Genomic DNA, 20,223 nt, shown 5'->3' with positions numbered 1-20,223 from the left:
TGATCTTGTTCCTTTTTGTGGCTGCATAAATACGTATAAGTATTATTAATACTTATTACCAACTAAAACGGTTGTAGGTGGAATTTTATTTGATTTTTACATTTTTTCTTTTTTGGGACAGGGTCTCACTTTCACCCAGGCTGGAGTGCAGTGGCATGATCATGGCTCACTAATAGCTGGGACCACAGGTTGGGGGCCACCACATCTGGCTAACTTTTGTATTATTTGTAGAGATGGGGGTTTCGTCATGTTGCTCAGACTGGTCTCGAACTCCTAAGATCAAGCAATCTCCCTGCCTTGGCCTCTCAAAGGCTGGGATTACAAGCATGAGCCACTGTCCCCAGACCTGCAATTTTAAATCTTCAAAATATTCTATAATATCGATCTCTTGTTAAAGAGCTTTGAATTCCCTGGGCTACTACATACTTTAAGAATTCCGTGTTTCCCCATATCTTTTATTCACCTTGCACAAAGAATTCTGTTTCCTATTATTAAGTTTGAAACTCGACCCTGAGCTTCAGAGCACTCAGCACTTGTATAATAACGTAAGCTGAAGTCAAACTTTAACTCAGAATTATTGGTTTTAGGACAAAGAATGCAACTGCTAATAGCATGTATCAGTTTTAGATGAGATTTTGGAACAATACTAATGTTTCAACATGCTGCTCTCAGTCCCAGGCATCCATCTCAGGTGGTATAACATGAACCGCAACACTCCTGTAAACCAGAGACCTTCAATAGACCAGATACCCCTGGAGACAAAGGGCTGGAGCGATTTCACTGCGTGGATATAGACAGGCTGCAATCTGTCAGGTCACAAATCTCTGTTTTAAATAACCCTTAATTACAAATTTACCTCTCCAGTGCATGCTTTCAGGATGCATAAAGGCTATATACCTAAAAGGCCTAAAGTTATGCTTCAGTTGTCAAAAGCCGCTCTGTGGGAGGGCCCAGCCCGTTCCCACCCTGGCTGTTTGGTTCACAAATGCGGGTTCTCAAAACTATGCTAGTATGTTTGTTTTTCATTGTGTGTCAACATCGTTTTAAATAGATCTGTTTGCTGACATCTGACACCTGATGAGAAAAAGGAATATGGAAAACGAATGCAAATCTGACCATTTTTGGCAAGAAGAAATATTTGTTTTTTCATAGATGAACATTGTCTATTGTGAAATATATTAACCGCTAGTGTTAAAACATCATTAAATACTTTGCACGAGGGAAAGTCAAGCTTTGATTACTGAATCAGTCAGTTCCAACACTATGGAAGTTGAATTACAGCCAAAACCTAACTCGGCTTACTTCTTACATTCACAATCTCCCTGTCACTTGTTCACCCTTTCATAATTTTTTTTTTCCATTTGGTGAAGTTTTTGTCTGTTTTTATGTATAAATTTTTCATTCTTAAAAAAATTTGATCATTTTTCTCTCTGGAAACACCCGAAAAAGGTGTTAAAAGTCTCTGTTCATTGCATAGGCAACTTATTCTAAATTGTCCTAGTTATGAATTCTATAATTCATTTATTTATTCTTCAGATCTGTTCCTTTTAAGCAACTCTTTGGAAAGTGAATTGCTGCAGAGAGAAGAACTTTATTAACTAAAAGGAGATTTAGGACTCATCTGTAGATTGTTTAATTTCTGAAGTAAACCAATGCAAGATATTGGTAGGGGGTCCCAGAGAACAGACCAATCTGCACATTGTCCTATTAACCTAGAATTCAAAACTAGTCCCCCAGCAGGCCTCAAAAGTTAAACACAGGGCCAGGCCCAGTGGCTCACGCCTGTAACCCCAGCAGTTTGGGAGACTGAGGTGGGTGGATCACCTGAGGTCAAGAGTCCAAGACCAGCTTGGCCAACGTGGTGAAACCCCGTCTCCATCAAAAATACCAAAAATTAGCCAATCTTGGTGGCAGGCACCTGTAATACCAGCTACTCGGGAGGCTGCGGCAGGAGAACCGCTGGAACCTGGGAGACAGAGGTTGTAGTGAGCTGAGATTGCACCGCTATACTCCAAATCCAACCTGGGAGAGACAGTGGGACCCTGTTTTGAAAAAAAAGAAGGACTAAAATTTAGATCCTTTGAAGATGGAAAAAACTTAAAAATATTAGGCTGAGTGAAATAAACCAGGCACAAAAGGACAAATGTTGCATTATTTCACTCATATGAAGTACTTTGAATAGGTAAATTCATAGAAACAGGCCAAGCATCATGGCTCACGCCTGTAATGCTGGCACTTTGGGAGGCTGAGGTAAGCAGATTCCTTGAGGTCAGGAGTTCAAGACCAGCCTGGCCAACATGATAAAACCCCATCTCTACTAAAATTACAAAAATATTAGCCGGCCGTGGTGGTGCATGCCTATAGTTCCAGCTACTCCAGAGGCTGAGGCATGAGAATTGCTTGAACCCAGGATCCATAAGTTGTAGTGAGCTGTGATCACACCACTGCACTCCAGCTGGAGCGACAGAGCAAGACTCCGTCATGCTGGGAATGGTGACTCAAGCTTGTAATCCCAGCACTTAGGAAGGCCAAGGCAGGCAGATCATGAGGTCAGGAGATGGACACCATCCTGGCTAACACAGTGAAACCCCGTCTCTATTAAAAATACAAAAATTAGCCAGGCGTGGTGGTGGGCACCTATAGTCGCAGCTCCTTGGGAAACTGAGGCAGGAGAATTGCTTGAATCTGGGAGGTGGAGGTAAGCTGAGATTGCACCACTGTACTCCAGCCTGGGCAACAGAGTGAGACTCCATCTCAAAAAAAAAAAAAAGACTCCGTCTCAAAAAAAAAGAAAAAAGAAGAAGAAAAACATAGAAACGGAAAGTAGAATACCTGTTACCTGGGACTGGGTGGAAAGTGAATGGGAAATTATTGCTTAATGGATACAGAGTTTCTCTTTGAGATGATAAAAAAAGTTCTGGAAATTGGTAGTATGGTTGCACAAAACTGTGAATGTATTTAATGGCACTGAATTGTACACTTTAATTTTAATTTTTTTTCCCTCAAGACGGAGTGTTAATCTGTCACCCAGGCTGGAGAGCAGTGGCACAATCTCAGCTCACTGCAGCCTCTGCCTTCCAGGTTCAAGCAATTCTCCTGCTTCAGCCTCCTGACTAGCTGGGATTACTCCACCACACCTGGCTAATTTTTGTATTTAGTAGAGATAGGGTTTCACCATGTTGGCCAGGATGGACTTGAACACCTGACCTCTGGTGATCCACCTGCCTCAGCCTTCCAAAGTTCTAGGATTACAGGCACGAGCCACCTCACTCAGCCTGAATTGTACACTTTAGAATGATTAACATCTACTCCATAAAAATTAAAAATAAAAAGTGTTTAATAAGAATGGTTCAAATGGTAAGTTATATGTTCTCTGGGGTTTGTTTTTTGTTTTGTGTGTGTTTGGAGTGCAGTGGCACCATCTTAGCTCACTGCAACCTCTGCCTTCTGGTTTCAAGCGATTCTCCCGCCTCAGCCTTCTGAGTAGCTGGGATTACAGGCACCTGCCTAATTTTAGTTTTAGTTTTTTCAGTAAATAATATATCAGCAATGTTGATATAAGTACCATTTAGTCCCCAGGTTTTATGGCAAGAAGGAATTATAGCAGAACTTGAGATGGGATGGACGTTGTCAGGAGGTTATATACTTTAAGACGGAAAAGCATACTTTAATATTGTCCCATGATATCGTCTCTAGATACAGTAGTTAGCTACGATTTTAGGAGACTTCTTTTTTTTTTTTTTTTTTTTTGAGATAGTTTCACTCTGTCCCTTAGGCTAGAATGCAGTGGCATGATCTCAGCTCACAGCAACCTCTGCCTCCCAGGTTCAAGCAATTCTTCTGCCTCAGCTTCTTGAGTAGCTGGAGCGGCAGGCATGTGCCACCATGCCCAGTTAATTTTGTATTTTTAGTAGAGACTGGGTTTTGCCATGTTGCCCAGGCTAGTCTCAAACTCCTCACTTCAAGTGATCTGTCCATCTTGGCCTCCCAAAGTGTTGGGATTACGAGCATGAGCCACTTCATCTAGCCTAGGAGCCTTTTTTCTTTTGGAACAGGAATGTGAGCTTATGATTAGAAAAGTATATTTGAATTATATTGGCCTAGGGCTACTTTGGAACTGTAGAATGAGAAAACATATGTGTTTGTCAGACTTGATAATAATAGCTAAAATGTATTGAGCACTGCATTCATGCCAGAGATGTACTCATTTTATCCTAATGACAATTTGTGAGTTAGCCTTAGATTATTACTTAGGAATAAGTAAACTGAGACACAGAGAGATTAACTTGTTCAAGTTCATAAAACATGTGATGAAGTGGCAGAGTTACTTTTCTAGCTCAGGCAGAGTCTACATTCTTTACCATTGTACTGAGAGGACCCAGCCGCGGCCCCTGAAGCTCTGTGTTTAATACCATGTGATATGGTTCCCCCGCTTCCAGTCACCAAAGATTGGATGCCTGATGACACAGGGACTGCTGATTCAGAAACACACATGCACAATGTGAACTAAGCCAGTCATTTTCCTTCTCTCGGCTTCATTAATCTCTTCTAATACAAAGAGATAATGCTGATCAATGGTAAGATTAAAGGTAAAACCACGCCCTGATTTTATGGCAGACCAAAGCCTGCTGTGAGCCAACTTATGAGGAAGCAGAAGAGACACAATGGCCAGTGAGGAAGCTGGGCTGCTTAGGACAGCAGTCAGAACTACTCAAAACTTGGAAAAATTAGGAACTGTAAAAGCTGGTTCTATCAGTCATGAATCCTAGTTGGAAATTGGTAAGGCCTAGTTATTCTAGTTATTGTCTTTCAGAGTGAGGGTTTGAAAGATCTTGTCTAGTTTGTCACCAGTTAAGGGCGCATCTCTAGCATTCCCGGTCACACTGTTTCTGTTTGGACTGTTTCTCGTTTTCAGGTTAGAGACTGGAAGCCTGACTATAGTGTCATATGAGTTTCCTAGGGCTGCCAGAACAAATTCCCGTTAACTTAGTGGCTTAAACAACAGCCACTGTTCTCTCAGAGAACAGCCATTTATTGTCTCAGAGTTCTGGAAACCAGAAATCTGAAGTCAAGGTGTCGGCAGGGCTGTGCCCCCTCCACAGGCTCTGGGAAAGATTCCATTCCTTTCCTTTTCCAGCTTCTGTGGCTGTCCACATGCCTTGACTGGTGGCTGCTTTCTCCAGTTTCCTGTGCCTCTTTATTCACAGGGCCTTCTTCTCTGTGTCTGTCTTCCTCCTGTGTCTCTTATAAGGATATCTGTTATTGGTAATACAGGATGATCTCATCTCAGGGTCCTTAATATAATTAATCTGCAAAAACCCCTTCTCCAGATAAGGTCACATTCACCATGGCTCAGCATTAAGACACGGACGTATATTTTGAGGTGCTGCCATTCCACCTATTCCAGGTCCTGGATGTGGCATGGTGCCACTGTTTTTCTAAAAGCCTAGGGAAAGACAAAGGAGATTCATACACTCTCAGGTTTCTGTCAGTGTTTCTTTTGTTTAATGATCTCTATGGGTGAGGACCCATGAAATTCCAGAAGGATTGCTAGAAAAAGCATCAGCCTATAAAAGCCTGCATGTTTTATGTCTGAAGGATGGGGAAAGCCTTTACAAACAATTCAATTAGATGAGCCATTACTCTTTCCAGGGTTAACTTTGAGGACTCCCAGAAAGATAAAATAATAAGAAAAATAGCTGAAATCCTGCCATTTGACCAGTGAAAGTTACTGATCTAATGGACTTAAAAATCTCACCGAGGGACCTGATAGAAATTTGCATGAACGCAGCAGCTGGATTTCCACAGTTCTAGCTTCATGTTCACAGTGTTTCCCTTGCTCAAAAAGGCACTGAGTAATCTCCAAGTTTGAAGCATCTGGCAACAAGGCTGAGCCACCAGAAACACACACCTGATTTTCATGACAAACACAGTAATGCTGTATGAGCCAGTGAAGCCACTTTCTGTATTGCTGTATGGATATGTATAGCAACACAAACTGGAATAAAATGGGACCGGGAACCTGTCCCCAAGTGGAAGAGTCACCCCAAAGGAATGGAGAGATTAGTAGTCATCCCAGCTGGTATAATACTGAATTGTTTAGAAAACAACTCATAATTGATGCCAAGTAAAAGCACTGCGTACCCATTAAAACATGATATTATCAAAGAAATAGTGAACTCTTAAAAGAAAAATCTTGGTCAGGCACGGCGACTCAGGCCTGTAATCCCAGCACTTTGGGAGGCCAAGGTGGATCACAGGGTCAGGAGTTCAAGACCAGCCTGGCCAAGATGGTGAAACCCTGTCTTTGCTAAAAATACAAAAATTAGCTAGATGTGGTGGTGGGCGCCTATAATCCCAGCTGCTCAGGAGGCTGAGGCAGGAGAATCACTTGAACTCAGGAGGTTGCAGTGAGCCAAGATAGCGCCATTGCATTCCAGCCTGGGCAACAAGAGCGAAACTCCATCTCAAGAAAGAAAAGTCTTGAAAGCAGCCAGAGTAAAATAATACCTTATCAATAAGGGTAAAATAATACCTTATCAATAAGGGAAACAATTAAAATGACAGTGTACTTATCAAAAAGCACAGAGGCCAGAAGGAAGTGGCACAATATTTTTTTCAGTGCTAAAACCAAAAACTGTTGATATGGTTTGGTTGTGTTCCCACCCAAATCTCATCTTGAATTCCCACATGTTGTGGGAGGGACCGGATGGGAGGTAATTGAATCATGGGGGTAAGTCTTTCCTGTGCTAGTCTCATGATAGTGAACAAGTCTCACAAGATCTGATCATTTTTAAAAGAGGAGTTTCTCTACACAAGCTCTCTCTTTGCCTGCTGTCATCCATGTAAGATGTGGCTTCCTCCTCCTTGCCTTCCACCATGATTGTGAGGCTTCCATAGCCATGTGGAGCTATAAGTCCACTTAAACCTCTTTTATAAATTGCCAAGTCTAAGCTATGACTTTATCTGCAGAATGAAAATGGACTAATGCAACTGTCAACTCATAACATTATACCCAGCAAAAATAATATAAAGAAGAAACCAAAATATTCTCTGATTTAAAAAAAAAAAAAAAAAACAACTAGGAAAATTTGTGGTCAGCAGATCTATTCTCAAAGACTGGCTGAAAGAAGTTCTCCAAATAGAAAGGAAATGACAAAAGAAGGAACTTTGAGACATTAGGAAGGAAGAAATAACATATTAAGGAAAAGAATGGATAAATATCATATGCTTTTTCTTCTCAAGTTTTATTAATTAAGTTTGATGATTGAAGCAAAATGTGTAACACTGGCTGATGTAGTTGCAAATGTATGCAAAGGATATACTAAAGACAATTATAAGCAGGGGAGGGCAAATGGATATAAAGATTTAAGGTTTTATACTGTACTTGAATTAGTGAAATGAAAACACTAGTAGACTGTGATAAGTTATGTATACATAATGTAATATCTAAAGCAAACACTTAAAAAGCTATAAAAAGAGATAGTCTCAAAAACACATTAGACAAATCAAAATAAAATTCTACAAAATGTTCAAGCAACCCACAGGAAGGCACATAAATACAGAAACAGAAAAGAAAAACAGAAAATGAAATAATAAAATGGCAGGCACATTGTTTCTCAGTCTTTTGGCTAAGATCAAGTGTAAAATGGCAGACTTAATCCATTATTTTTAATTAATTAATTAATTATTTTTTGAGATAGCATCTCTCTCTGTTGCCCAGACTGGAGTGCAGTGGTACCATCATGGCTCACTACAGCCTCAACTTCCTGGGCTCAAGTGATCCTTCCACCTCAGCCTCCAAAGTATAGCTGGACCACAGGTGTACACCACTATGTCCAGCTCATTTTTAATTTTTGTAGAGATAGGGTCTCACTGTGTTGCCCAGGCTGGTCTTGAACTCCTAGGCTCAAGCAGTCCTCCTGCCTCAGCCTCCTAAAGTGCTGGGATTACAGGTGTCAGCCAATGCACCCGGCCAGACTTAATCTTTAGCATATTAAGAATTACATTAATATAAATGGTCTAAATATACCAACTAAAGGACAGAGATTACAGAATGGATTTTAAAAAATGAACCAACTATATGCCATCTATAAGAAATTTATTTTATATATAATAACATTGGATAAAAAAGATGTATTATACAAGCATTAATTTTAAAAAGTAAGAGATCAATGTCAGATAAAGCAGAGCTCAAAGTAAAGAAAATTAACAAAGACAAAGAGGGACATTTTATAATGGCAAATCAGTCAATCTACCAATAAAACATAGTGGTCTTTTCCTTTTTCTTTTTTAAGACAAGGTCTCACTCTGTCACCCAGGCTGGAGTTCAGTGGCATGATCTCAACTCACTGCAACCTCCGCCTCCCAGGCTCAAGTGATCTTCTTACCTCATCTTCCTAAGTAGCTGGGATCACAGGCACGTGCCACCATGCTCAGCGTAGAGACGGGATTTTGCCATATTGCCCAGGCTGGTCTTGAACTCCTGAGCTCAAGTGATCCACCTGCCTCAGCCTCCCAAATTCCCAAGGTTACCAGTGTGAGCCACCATGCCTGGCAAAATATAGTAATCTTAAACATGTATATATCTAAGAATAGAGCTGCAAAATGTGAGAAACAAAAACTGATAAAACTTAAAGGAGAAATAAATAAATCCATGATTATAGTTGGAGACTTCTACACTCCTCTCAATAAGTAATAAAATAAGTAGACAGAAATAAAGATATGGAAGAACTCAACATCATCAACCAATAAGATCTGAAGTAGCTTTTATAAAACATCTCACTGAATAACAGCATTATACACTTTCTTTTCAAGTGCTCAGCAAACATAACCAGATACGTCATATCATAGGTCAGAGCAACAATCCCTCAGAAATTTAAAAGAATGTACATCCCACAGAATGTGTTCTCTGACCATGATGAAATCAAACTAAAAATGAGTAACATAAAACAAAGAAGAAAATTTTCCAACACTTGGAAACTAAACAACACATTTCTAAGTAATCTATGTGGAAAAGGAAGTACCAAGGGAAATTAGAAAATATATAATACTTAATGAAAATGAAAACACAACATATTAAAATTTGTCAGACATTCCCTGTTGATAGGAAATTCATAGCATAAATGCATATATTAGAAAAGAGGATAAGTGTCAAATCAGTAATTAAAGCTCCCAATTCAAGAACTCTGAGAAATAAGGGCAAACAAAACCAAAAATAGCCAGAAGAAAAGAATAATGATTTCAGCATAAATCAATGAAATTTACAACAGAAAACCAATAAAGGAAGTCAATGAAGGGAAGAGCTGGGTCTTCGAAAAGATCAATAAAATTGACAAATCTCTTTTCAGTCTGACAAAAATAAAAGAGAATACACAATTGCCAATATCAGGAGTGAAGCAGGGGATATTACTACAGACTCTGCAGACAACAAAAGGACAGTAAGAAAATACCATTATCAACCTGACACAAAAACATTTGGCAACTTAGATAAAGTGGACCAATTTATTAAAAAACACAAGTGCCACAGCTCACCAAACATGCAATCAATAGTTTGGATAGTTCTATAACTATTAATAAAATTGAAGCTGTAGTTTTAAAATTTTCCCCAAGACTCATAACCAAATCTGGATGGTTTAGAGAAATTCTAGCAAACAATTAAGAATTAACACCAATTCTATACAATCACTTCCAGAATGTAGAAGAGGAAGGGACACCTCCCAACTCATTTGATAAGGCCAGTATTACAATGATGTCAAAAGCAGAAAAAGAATACAAAACCTAGCAAACTACAGACTAATATTCAAAGAGGAAAACTTTTTAACTTGATAAGGACCATCTACAGAAAACCTACAGCTAGTATTTCACCTAACGGTAAAAGGCTGAATCCTACTCTATACAGTTGGGAAAAGGCAAGGACATCTATTCTTATTACTTCTATTCAATATGATGCTAGAAGTCTAGCCAGCAATAAGGCAAGAAAAAGAAATAAAAGCCAAACAGGTCAAAAAGGAAAACATAAAATTCTTTGTATTTGTAGAGGACATGATTATTTACATATAAAATCTCAAGGAATCTACAAAAAAACCCAAAACCTTTCTAGAATGAACCTTTCTAGAATGAATATCTACAGCAAGATTTCAGGAAATAAATATAAAAATCAATCATATTTCTATATACTAACAATGAATACATGGACATTGAAATAAAAAATACAATACTGGTTAGGTGCGGTGGCTCATGCCTATAATCCCAGCACACTGGGAGGCTGAGGTGGCAGGATCACCTGAGTTCAAGGCTGCAATGAGCTATAATCACACCATCACTCTCCAGCTTGGGCGAAAGAACAAGAGACCCTGACTCTTAAAAATAAATAAATAAAAATACATTATCATTTACAATAGTACCAATAAAGAAACAGGTGTAAATCTAAAAAAATGTGTACAGGGCTTACATGTTGAAAATTACACAATGTTGAAAGAAATTTAAAAATATATAAACAAATGAAAAGAAATATAGTGTTCTTGAGTTAGAGACCCAATATAGTAAAGATATCAGTTCTCAAATTGATAAACAGTTTTAATACAATTTCTAGCCAAATACCAGCAAAGTTTTTGTAGGTATAGGGAAGAAAAAAAAAAAAAAAAAAAAGGCAGGCCAGGCGCAGTGGCTCACACCTGTAATCCCAGCCGTTTGGGATGCCAAGGCAGGCAGATAACCTGAGGTCAGGAGTTCAAGACCAGCTTTGCCAACATGGTGAAACTCCATCTCTATTAAATACACAAAAATTAGTTGGCATGATGGTGGGAGGCTGAGGCAGGAGAATCACTTGAACCCAGGAAGCGGAGGTTGAAGTGAGCTGAGAGTGCGCCACTGCACTCCAGCCTGGGCAGCAGAGCAAGACTTCATCTCAAAAGTAAAAATAATTAGCCCCACATGGTGGCATGCACCTGTAGTCTCAGCTACTCAAGAGGCTGAGGCAAGAGAATCGCTTGAACCCGGGAGGCAGTGAACCAAGATCGTGCCACTGCACTCCAGCCTGGGTGACAGAGGTAGACTCAGTCTCAAAAAGAAAAAAAAAAAAAAAAAAGGAAGAAAGAAAGGGAAAAAGGCAGTAGGAAAGCCAAAACAATTTTTAAAAAGAGTAAATCAGGCCATGCTTGGTGGCTCAAGCCTATAATTCCAGCACTTTGGGAGGCTGAGGCAGGCAGATCATTTGAGGTTAGGAGTTCGAGACCAGCGTGGCCAACATGGTGAAACCCTATCTGTATTAAAAATACAAAAAATTAGCCGGCCGTGATGGTACACCTGTAATCCCAGCTACTTGGGAGGCTGAGACATGAGCATTGCTGGAACTCGGGAGGTGGAAGTTTCAGTAAGCTGAGATCACGCCACTGCACTCCAGCCTGAGAGACCGAGCAAGACTCCATCTCAAAAACAAACAAACAAAAAGAATAGATGGAGAGCAGCTGGTCTATCTAATTTTAAAACTTATCATATAGCTGTAGTAATCAGAATCAGAGTGTGGTATGATGGGATAGACACGTACATCAATGAAATTTCTGTTGAGAAACCAGATATAGACCAACACAAATGTACCTCAATGATATTTAACAAAGCTGCAAAAGCAACTCAGTAAAGGAAAGATAGCCTTTTCAACAAGCAGTGCTGGAGAATTACGCATCCATAGGCAAAAAAAATGAACCCCAACCCAATTTTCACACCTTATACAAAAATGAACTCCAAATGGATTATGAATTTAACTGTAAAATGTAAAACTATAAAACTTTTAGAAATAAACATAGAAAAAAGTCTTCAGAACCTAAGCTAGGTAGAGAGTTCTTAGACTTGGTATCAAAAACATAATTCATAAAAGAAAAATTGAGGCTGGGCGTGGTGGCTCACGTGTGTAATGCCAGCCCTTTGGGAGGCCAAGGCAGGCAGATCACCTGAGGTCAGGAGTTCGAGACCAGCCTGACCAACAGGGAGAAACCCCATCTCTACTAAAAGTACAAAATTAGCAGGGTGTCGTGGTGCATCCCTGTAATCCCAGCTACTTGGGAGGCTGAGGCAGGAGTATCACTTGAACCCAGGACGTAGAGGTTGTGGTGAGGCCAAGATCACGCCATTACACTCCAGCCTGGACAACAACAGCGAAACTCCATCTCAAAAAAAAAAAAAGAAAAGAAAAATTGGTAAATTGGACTTCATCAAAAATTAAAAACATTATGCTCTGCTACAGATCCTATTATAAGTTTGAAAAGACAAGCTACAGTTTAGGAGAAAGTATTTGCAAATTGATACCAGAGAAAGGACAAGTATTTAGAAAATATAAGGAGCTGTCAAAACTCAACAGTGACAAAGTAAACAATCCATCTGGGCATGGTGGCTCACAGCCTGTAATCTCAGCACTTTGAGAGGCCTGTGGAGGTAGATCACTTGAGCTTAGGAGTTCGAGACCAGCCTGGGCAATATGGTGAAACCCCATCTCTACAACAAATATAAAAATTATCCGGGTGTGGTGGACCGTGCCTGTAGTCCCAGCTACTCAGGAAGCTACTCACAGAGTGAGACCTTGTCCCCCAAAAAAAGGAAAAATCCAATTAGAACAAGTGCAACACATGAAGAGACACTCCACAAAAAACAAGATGTACAGATGGTAAGTAATCACATGAAAAGACGGTTGGTATCATTAGCTATTAGGGAAATGTAAATTAAAACCACAATGAGATATCACTACATACCTATTGTAATGGTTAAAATTAAAAATAGCAACACTGTCAAATGCTGGTGAGGATGTAGAGAAACTGGATAACCTATAGATTGCTGATAGGAACAGAAAATGAGACAGCTACTCTGAAAAACATTTTGAGTTTCCTAAGAAACAAAACATGACACTACCATATGACTCAGCACATGCACTCCTGAGATTTATTGCAGGGAAATGCAAACTTGTGTTTACACAAAAGCTGGTACATGCGTTTTCATAGCAACTTTATTCCTAGTAGTCAAAAATTGAAGGAAAAAATACCCTCGAATATCTCTTAATAGATGAATGGTTAAACAAACTGTGATAGATCCATAACTTGGAATACTACTCAGAAATAAAAGGAACAAACTACTGGTACATACAAGAATGTGGATGCATTATGAGAATTATATTGAGTGAAGAAAAGCCAATTCCAAAACGTTACATGCTGTATAATTTCATTTATGTAACATTCTTTTTTGCTGCTGTTGTTTTAAGACAGGGTATCATTCTATCTCCCAGGCTGGAGTGTGGTCATGTGATTATGGCTCACTGCAGCCTTGACCTCTTGGGCTCAAGCAATCTTCCTGTCTCAGCCTCCCAAGAAACTAAGACTACAGATGTGCACCACTGTGCCTGGGAAATTCTATGTTTTTTGTAGAGATAGGGTCTCACTATGTTACCCAGGCTGGTCTTGAACTTCTGTTCTCAAGCAATCCTCCCACCTCAGACTCCCAAAGTGCTGGGATTAAAGGTGTAGGCTGCCATGCCTGGCTCTATAATATTCTTGAAATGGAAAAATTATAGAAACTGAGATGAGACTAATGGTTGCCAGGAGTTAAGGAAGGCATAGAGGAAGGAGGAAAGTGGATGTGGTTATAAATAGGCAACATGATGGATCCTTGTGGCAATGGATATATTGTTTCTTGACTGCATCAACGTCAATATCCTGGTTGTGAATAGTTTTGCAAAATGTTACCATTGGGGAAAACTGGGCAAAGGGTACATGGGACCTCTATTACTTTTCACAATTACACATAGATCTATAATTTCCTCAAAATAAAAAGTTTAATTTAAAAATGAGGCTAAGCATAAAAACAGTGAACAATTATCCATTAAAGTCTAAAGTAAAGATTCTGTCCATAAAGCAGCCCAATTTTATTTTTGCTAAGACAAAGTAAATCAATATCATAAGAAGAAAAAAAAAAACTTGTGAGATTCTGCTTCTTAAATGGTGTAGGAACGCCTGTTGGACCACACTCCTAGACGAGATCTAACAATTACCTGAAGGCACTTGAAAGTGACTAAAAGCAGGAACTGCAGAGAAGGCTGTAGCTAGAAGAGACTGGCTTTTCACTTGAAGACAGTCTTTAGTCCATACCAGGCAGATTGGCTAAAACTTCAATAGAAATTTGCAGTCTTACTGGCTTGAAGAAGCAAATGACAGAGTTCAAAGTGGCCAACTGGAAATGGAGGAAAAAACCTCAGAAAGGAGACAGTCACAGAGGACACATAAGAATTCTGCACATAGCAGTGGTTTCCCTGGAGAGAGTGAGAAGCCCAGGGGCAGAGGGTGCCACCTTTTACATTTCAGCTGGACAGCAAGATGGGTGGGCACAGTGGATGTGTAACCCCCTGCCACAGTCACAGCTTTTACAGGCCAAGCAGGTAAACAACATCGCTCATGATGTGAAAGAATCTTAATGTTTTTTACTCTAAATTTTCCAAAGTTTTAAAAAAATGCAATTTTTTTTTTTGAGACGGAGTCCTGCTCCGTCGCCAGGCAAGGGTGCAGTGGCGCTTTTTCGGCTCACTGCAACCTCCGCCTACCAGGTTCAAGCGATTCTCCTGCCTCAGCCTCCCAAGTAGCTGGGACAGTGGGCGTGCGCCACCATGCCCAGCTAATTTTTGTATTTTTAGTAGAGATGGGATTTCACCATGTTGGCCATGATGGTCTCAATCTTTTGACCTCGTCATCCACCTGTCTCAGCCTCCCAAAGTGCTGGGATTACAGGCGTGAGCCACCGCACCTGGCCAGAAATGCAATATTTTTACTTAATGCTTTAAGCATATATGACACTTTGGTTTTACTCCTTCCTTCATAACGGTTTTTCTTAAGGCCATCTTTTTTCTTTTTTTGCAACATCTTCCCCTTTGAAAGCATACTTTCACTGTTTGATGTTTTTTGGTCAGCCAGCCTCTTCTGATGAATCTTGTGTCTCTAGCTGCATGTGTGGCCTCAGGACAGTCAAGATCTGGGTCTGGGTTTAAGGTATGCTGGAGCCAGAATCACAGGTCACAGCTTTGTATGGACAGAGCCCTGGCCGTTCTGGCATTCAGCCAAGGTGCTGGGCACACAGGCACCCATTAAACAGTGGATACATTAGGGGAAAAGAAATAAAGAAAAAAGAAAAGAATTCTACACATAAACTCTGTTCAAACCTCTGGTTGATCTATAAACCACATATGGAGAACATATCCAAAGAGTTCAGCCATGGATAAAAGAGCTAAACAAAGATTTCAGCTGCTGCCAACTGCAAGGAAGTCTGAATTTACAGTCTGAGGCAGGACTCATTAACTTCCTGTTAAAACAATCAAGACTTTTTGACAGAATAGAACAGAATCTGAAATCTCTACAATGTGTCATTTATAATGTCATGAATAAAATCCAAAATTACTAGACATAGGATGAAAAAGAAACTGTAACTCATAAGCAATCATTGCAGGCTGACCAGAAGATTTCCCACGTATTGAGTTAGAAAAAATATTTAAAACAGCTACTAAAGCTATGTTCAAGGACATAAAGGAAAATATCATATAATTAATAAACAAATAGGAGACATTAACACAGAGATCAAAAGTATTTTTTAAAAATCAAACAGAAATTGTAGACCTGAGGTTGGGCATGGTGGTTCACGCCTGTAATCCCAGCACTTTGGGAGGCCAAGGAGGAAGGATCACTTGAGCCTAGGAGTTGGAGACCAGCCTGGGCATTAGAGTGAGACTGTCTCTGTTACAAAAAAAAAAAAAAAAAAAAAAAAAAGAATGAAAAAAAAAAAAAAAAAAAAAAAAAAAAAAAAGTTAGAGAGAGAGAGATAAGAAAGGAAAAAAGAAATTCTAGAGTTGAAAAATAAACAATCAAAACAAAATATTTAATGGATGCGCTTAATAGAAGATTAGAGAGGATATAAGAATAAGTGAACATAAAGACAGATCATTAGAAATTATCAAATTTCAAGAGCAGAGAGAAAAAAGATTGGGGAGTGGGAAAGGAAAGACAATAGAATTGGGGCTTAGTGACCCACGGGACAATATAAACATTTCTAACATATGAGTAATTAGAGTCCTGGGAGGAAAGAATGGAACAGAAAAAACATTTGCAGGAATAACAGCTGAAGAACTTTCACATTTGTAGATTCAGGAAGCTCAGTGAACCCCAAGCAGAAGAAATACAAAGAAAACCACATCTATATTGCCTTAGTAAATTTTCTAAAAAGCAAGGATGAGAGAAAAATCTTAACAACAATTTTTAAAAATCAATACATTATAAACAGGGGATTACAACACAAAGAACCATGGACTTCTCATCAAAAGTATTTGTTATTTAAGTGTTTGAAAGTCAGTGTTTTAGGTGTCGTTCAACTTTAGCATACCACCAGCCAAAAAAAAAGCAGTTGGATATGTGTCCATGATACCAAGCCCTTTACGTAATTATTGGGAATTCATTATTTGGTCACATCCTTCAAAATAGATGAGAGAGCAAGTTACCGCATGGTAGGCTTTCAAAAACTTAGTTGCTTCAGAAAATAAAACAGTGCCTTCAATATATAAATAAGTATTAGCACCAGGTTGTCATATCAGCTCTTGAAAAGCAGGGTAGAAAGGACTGGTAGCAGAGAATTTAGAAAAAAGATAGCTGATTAAATTGGATTATCATTCTGACAGCCACTTCTTTTAATCTTTAGCCAACGCTGAATCCCTGGGGGTTTATTTTCTTTATATTCTTTGGATAACAGAAGTGTTAGTTTTCAGGTGATATTGACCTGATCCAGGACTAGAGTCAGATGACTTAAAAGAAAATTTGTAAGTCTCTTCAGGATCAAAAACAATGATTAAAAAAAAAAAAAAAAAAGAAAGATAACAATAGATATTTCTGAAATTGAAGAAGTTTTCATCAGAGACATTCAAACAAATGAACTTACAGAGCTATTTTAAAGCTATCTTCACAATGGTTAGACATAGAAAGCAAAAAATCAAATATAAAACATAAATCAGAAGTGGAATTGAGCATGTTATAGTGAATCTTACAAAATTTAACAACCTATAAGGATAAAAACATCTCAGGGGACCAAAGATAGAACCTCTTCGAATGGCTGTATTTTCAACAACCTTTTACATTACAAGTTATAAAACCTGATTCTAACAATGGCACTGGACGGAAGGTCTTAAGCTTTTGAATTTTCATATCTGTATTTCTGATCCTGTCTTCTTTTCCTGACTCTAGACTGCCATTCACCACTGTCTCATGGTCAGAGGGTGTATTATTGAACAGTATTTTCCTAGCTTCAGTCATTCCAGCACTGTTGTCTCATATTCTGCCATAAGTGTACAATCCTTGTATGATTACTTATTTGTTTTCTTTAAGTTGACTAACATTTTTTACTTGTATGTAATTGAAAATCATAGCTGCAACAGAAGAGCAGTGCAATTAGCTATCAATACAGATAGATATAGATAAATAAATGTAATATAAAACATAATTATGTTCTAATTAGATGTTGTCATCTTCCAAAGTCTGACACCTATTCTCTCTTAGATAAAACAAAAAGTATTTGATGTTAAATAACATTAGCATCAGACTAAGCCTTTCTCCTTGATAAAATTAGAAAGATTTTTACAGGATTAAACAAAAACTGACAAGGTGAAAAAGAAGAGAAGGAGAAGAGAAAAATGAGCATGGCCAAAAGTTACACTCAAATATCAACAGAAAAAAATTCTAAGATAGCATTAAAGAGAATGGAGGCATGACTAGAATTGGACAATTTTTTTAAAAAATCTACTCCTTGAATCATGCTCTGTCTTCACCTCCATGTTGCCTCTGATTATTCTTTGAATAGAGAATATCATATTTGCAATGATAGGAAGTAAATTAAAACAATCAAAACAGTGGCGCTTATAAAATTCTGCAGAATGGAATAAAAGGTGCTTATATTTGTTAGAAATTCTTATGGATAAATTTGATTTTTTTGTTTGTCTGACAATGTGCAAAATCTAATTTTCTCTAAGTGGAATTAACTATAATTATTGTGCTTTGAGATAAGTTTAATACTTTCTTTCACATTTTGAATACAGTATATAACCTCTGCAGACTTAATAAGGTTAAACTAAGAACTGCTGGCAAAATGTATGTAAACACTCAATTGACTTTAGATTGATCTTTATTCTACATAAAAAATGTACAAGTCATTTTATAAAGGTTATTCAACAAGAGAACTAAAATCTATCAAAGTTTTATGTTATTAAATACAATCTACCGAGAGGGAAGGAGGGAGGGAGAGAGAAAGAGAGAGAAACAGAGAGAGAGAATGAGAACATAAAACAAGTTATTTCCAAAAGTTTACTGGAGCATATAGGGTGAAATGGAAAATGGTAATTGTTTTGTAGTTTTTGTTTTTTGTTTTTTTAGATGGAGTTGTAAGGTTTATTGCTGAGGTAAAATGAGGAAACTGAGGCAAGTATAAGAAAATGAGAAGTTAATTTATTCAGCTCCTGGTCGAGGTTCTGTGGTCCAGGAAGGGGCCAAAGAAGTGGTGCCCGGCTGTTTAGGTCATGGGGTTTTATGGGGAGGGAAGGCGATTGACTGGCTATTGGGGAAACAAAGCAAAGGCAATTTTATTGGCTGTCAGGAAGCAGGAAGTACCTGAAACTAGTTGCCATTGGTAGGCGGGTGGGACTTTGGGTAAGTGGGCCTTGATTGGCTGTTGGGGAAACAAAGTGAAGGCAATCTTATTGGCTATTAAGAAGCAGGAAATGCCTGGACCTAGTGGTCATGGATAGGCGGGCAGGACCTCGGGCCTTGATTGACTGTTGGGGAAACAAAGTGAAGGCAATCTTATTGGCTATTAAGAAGCAGGAAATGCCTGGAGTTAGTGGTCATGGATAGGCAGGCGGGACCTTAGGTAAGCAGGCCTTCAGGGGGCATCAGAGCAGACTGTTACCGGGCAGGGTCTGATGGGGCTTCTTTAAAAAATTTTCCTGCAGGGTTTATCAACAACGGGCTGGGGGTTAAATGCATAATTTAGTGCCGAATGTGGGCTTGAGTCTGGTATGCGGAGGCGGGTGAGAAGCCGGGTGGCAAGGCCAGATAATGAGTTTGGGTGATGACGTAGTTATCAGACGCGGAGAGAGATGGATGTGTCCATTTAACCCTCTGCGAGGCAGCCGGCCTTACAGAGTCTCACTCTTGCCCAGGCTGGAGTGCAATGGCATGATCTCAGCTCACTGCAACCTCCACCTCCCAGGTTCAAGCAATTCTCTTGCCTCAGCCTCCCCAGAAGCTAGGATCACAGGTGCCCACCACCACACCGGGCTAATTTTTGTATTTTTAGTAGAGACAGGGTTTTGCCAGCAAGGCTGATTTTGAACTCTTGACCTCAGGTGATCCGCCCGCCTCAGCCTCCCAAAGTGCTGGGATTATAGGCATGAGCCATCGTACTTGGCCCGTAATTGTTTTAAAATCAGAAATTATTATTGTACTGTTCTAGTATAATGCTATCTGAATATGAAATCCCAATTAAAATATACTGTTACTGTCTCATTAAAAAAAGAAAGAGCAAGAACTGAGGATTCTGGTGTTGATAATATCAATAATATTATATTATATATATTATTATATTATATTATAATATATATTATAATATATATATTATATCAATAATAATATCAATAATAATAGTAGCTAGTGCTATGATAACTCTCCCACAGAAAACGATGATAAATTCAGGACAAAATGTCACCAACTATTTGAAGACATTGGAAAGGGGCCAAAAGCAGGGAGAAATTAGAAGGGATTTCAAAGTTAAATGAGGGAACCATACTCATTTGATGGGATCTACATTTTTCCATACTTTCCTATAGCTTTGCAGCATGGGGCAGTTAGAACGCAAGTAGAAAGTCTTGGCCAAGCGCAGTGCCTCACGCCTGTAATTCCAGCACTTTGGGAGGCCAAGGCGGGCAGATCACCTGAGGTTGGGAGTTTGAGACCAGCCTGACCAATATTTTGTCTATACTAAAAATACAAAAAAATCAGCCAGGCATGGTGGCACATGCTTGTAATCCCAGCTACTCGGGAGGCTGAGGCAGGAGAGGTGCTTGAACCCGGGAGGCAGAGGTTGCAGTGAGCAGAGATCAGTCCATTGTACTCCAGCCTGGGCAACAAGAGAGAAACTCTGACTCCAGAAAAAAAAAAAAAAAAA

At 39.1% G+C, this 20,223-nt stretch overlaps 1 pseudogene; it reads left to right on the top strand.

Moving 5' to 3' along the window:
- The first annotated feature begins 5,818 nt into the window (after positions 1-5,818).
- LOC108310940 lies at positions 5,819-6,127 on the top strand (annotated as a pseudogene).
- Positions 6,128-20,223: the final 14,096 nt, after the last annotated feature.

This window comes from Cebus imitator, unplaced genomic scaffold (assembly GCF_001604975.1).
Source record: "Cebus imitator isolate Cc_AM_T3 unplaced genomic scaffold, Cebus_imitator-1.0 Scaffold110, whole genome shotgun sequence".
NCBI classification, from domain to species: domain Eukaryota; kingdom Metazoa; phylum Chordata; class Mammalia; order Primates; family Cebidae; genus Cebus; species Cebus imitator.
This window is presented reverse-complemented; position numbering and strand designations above follow the sequence as displayed.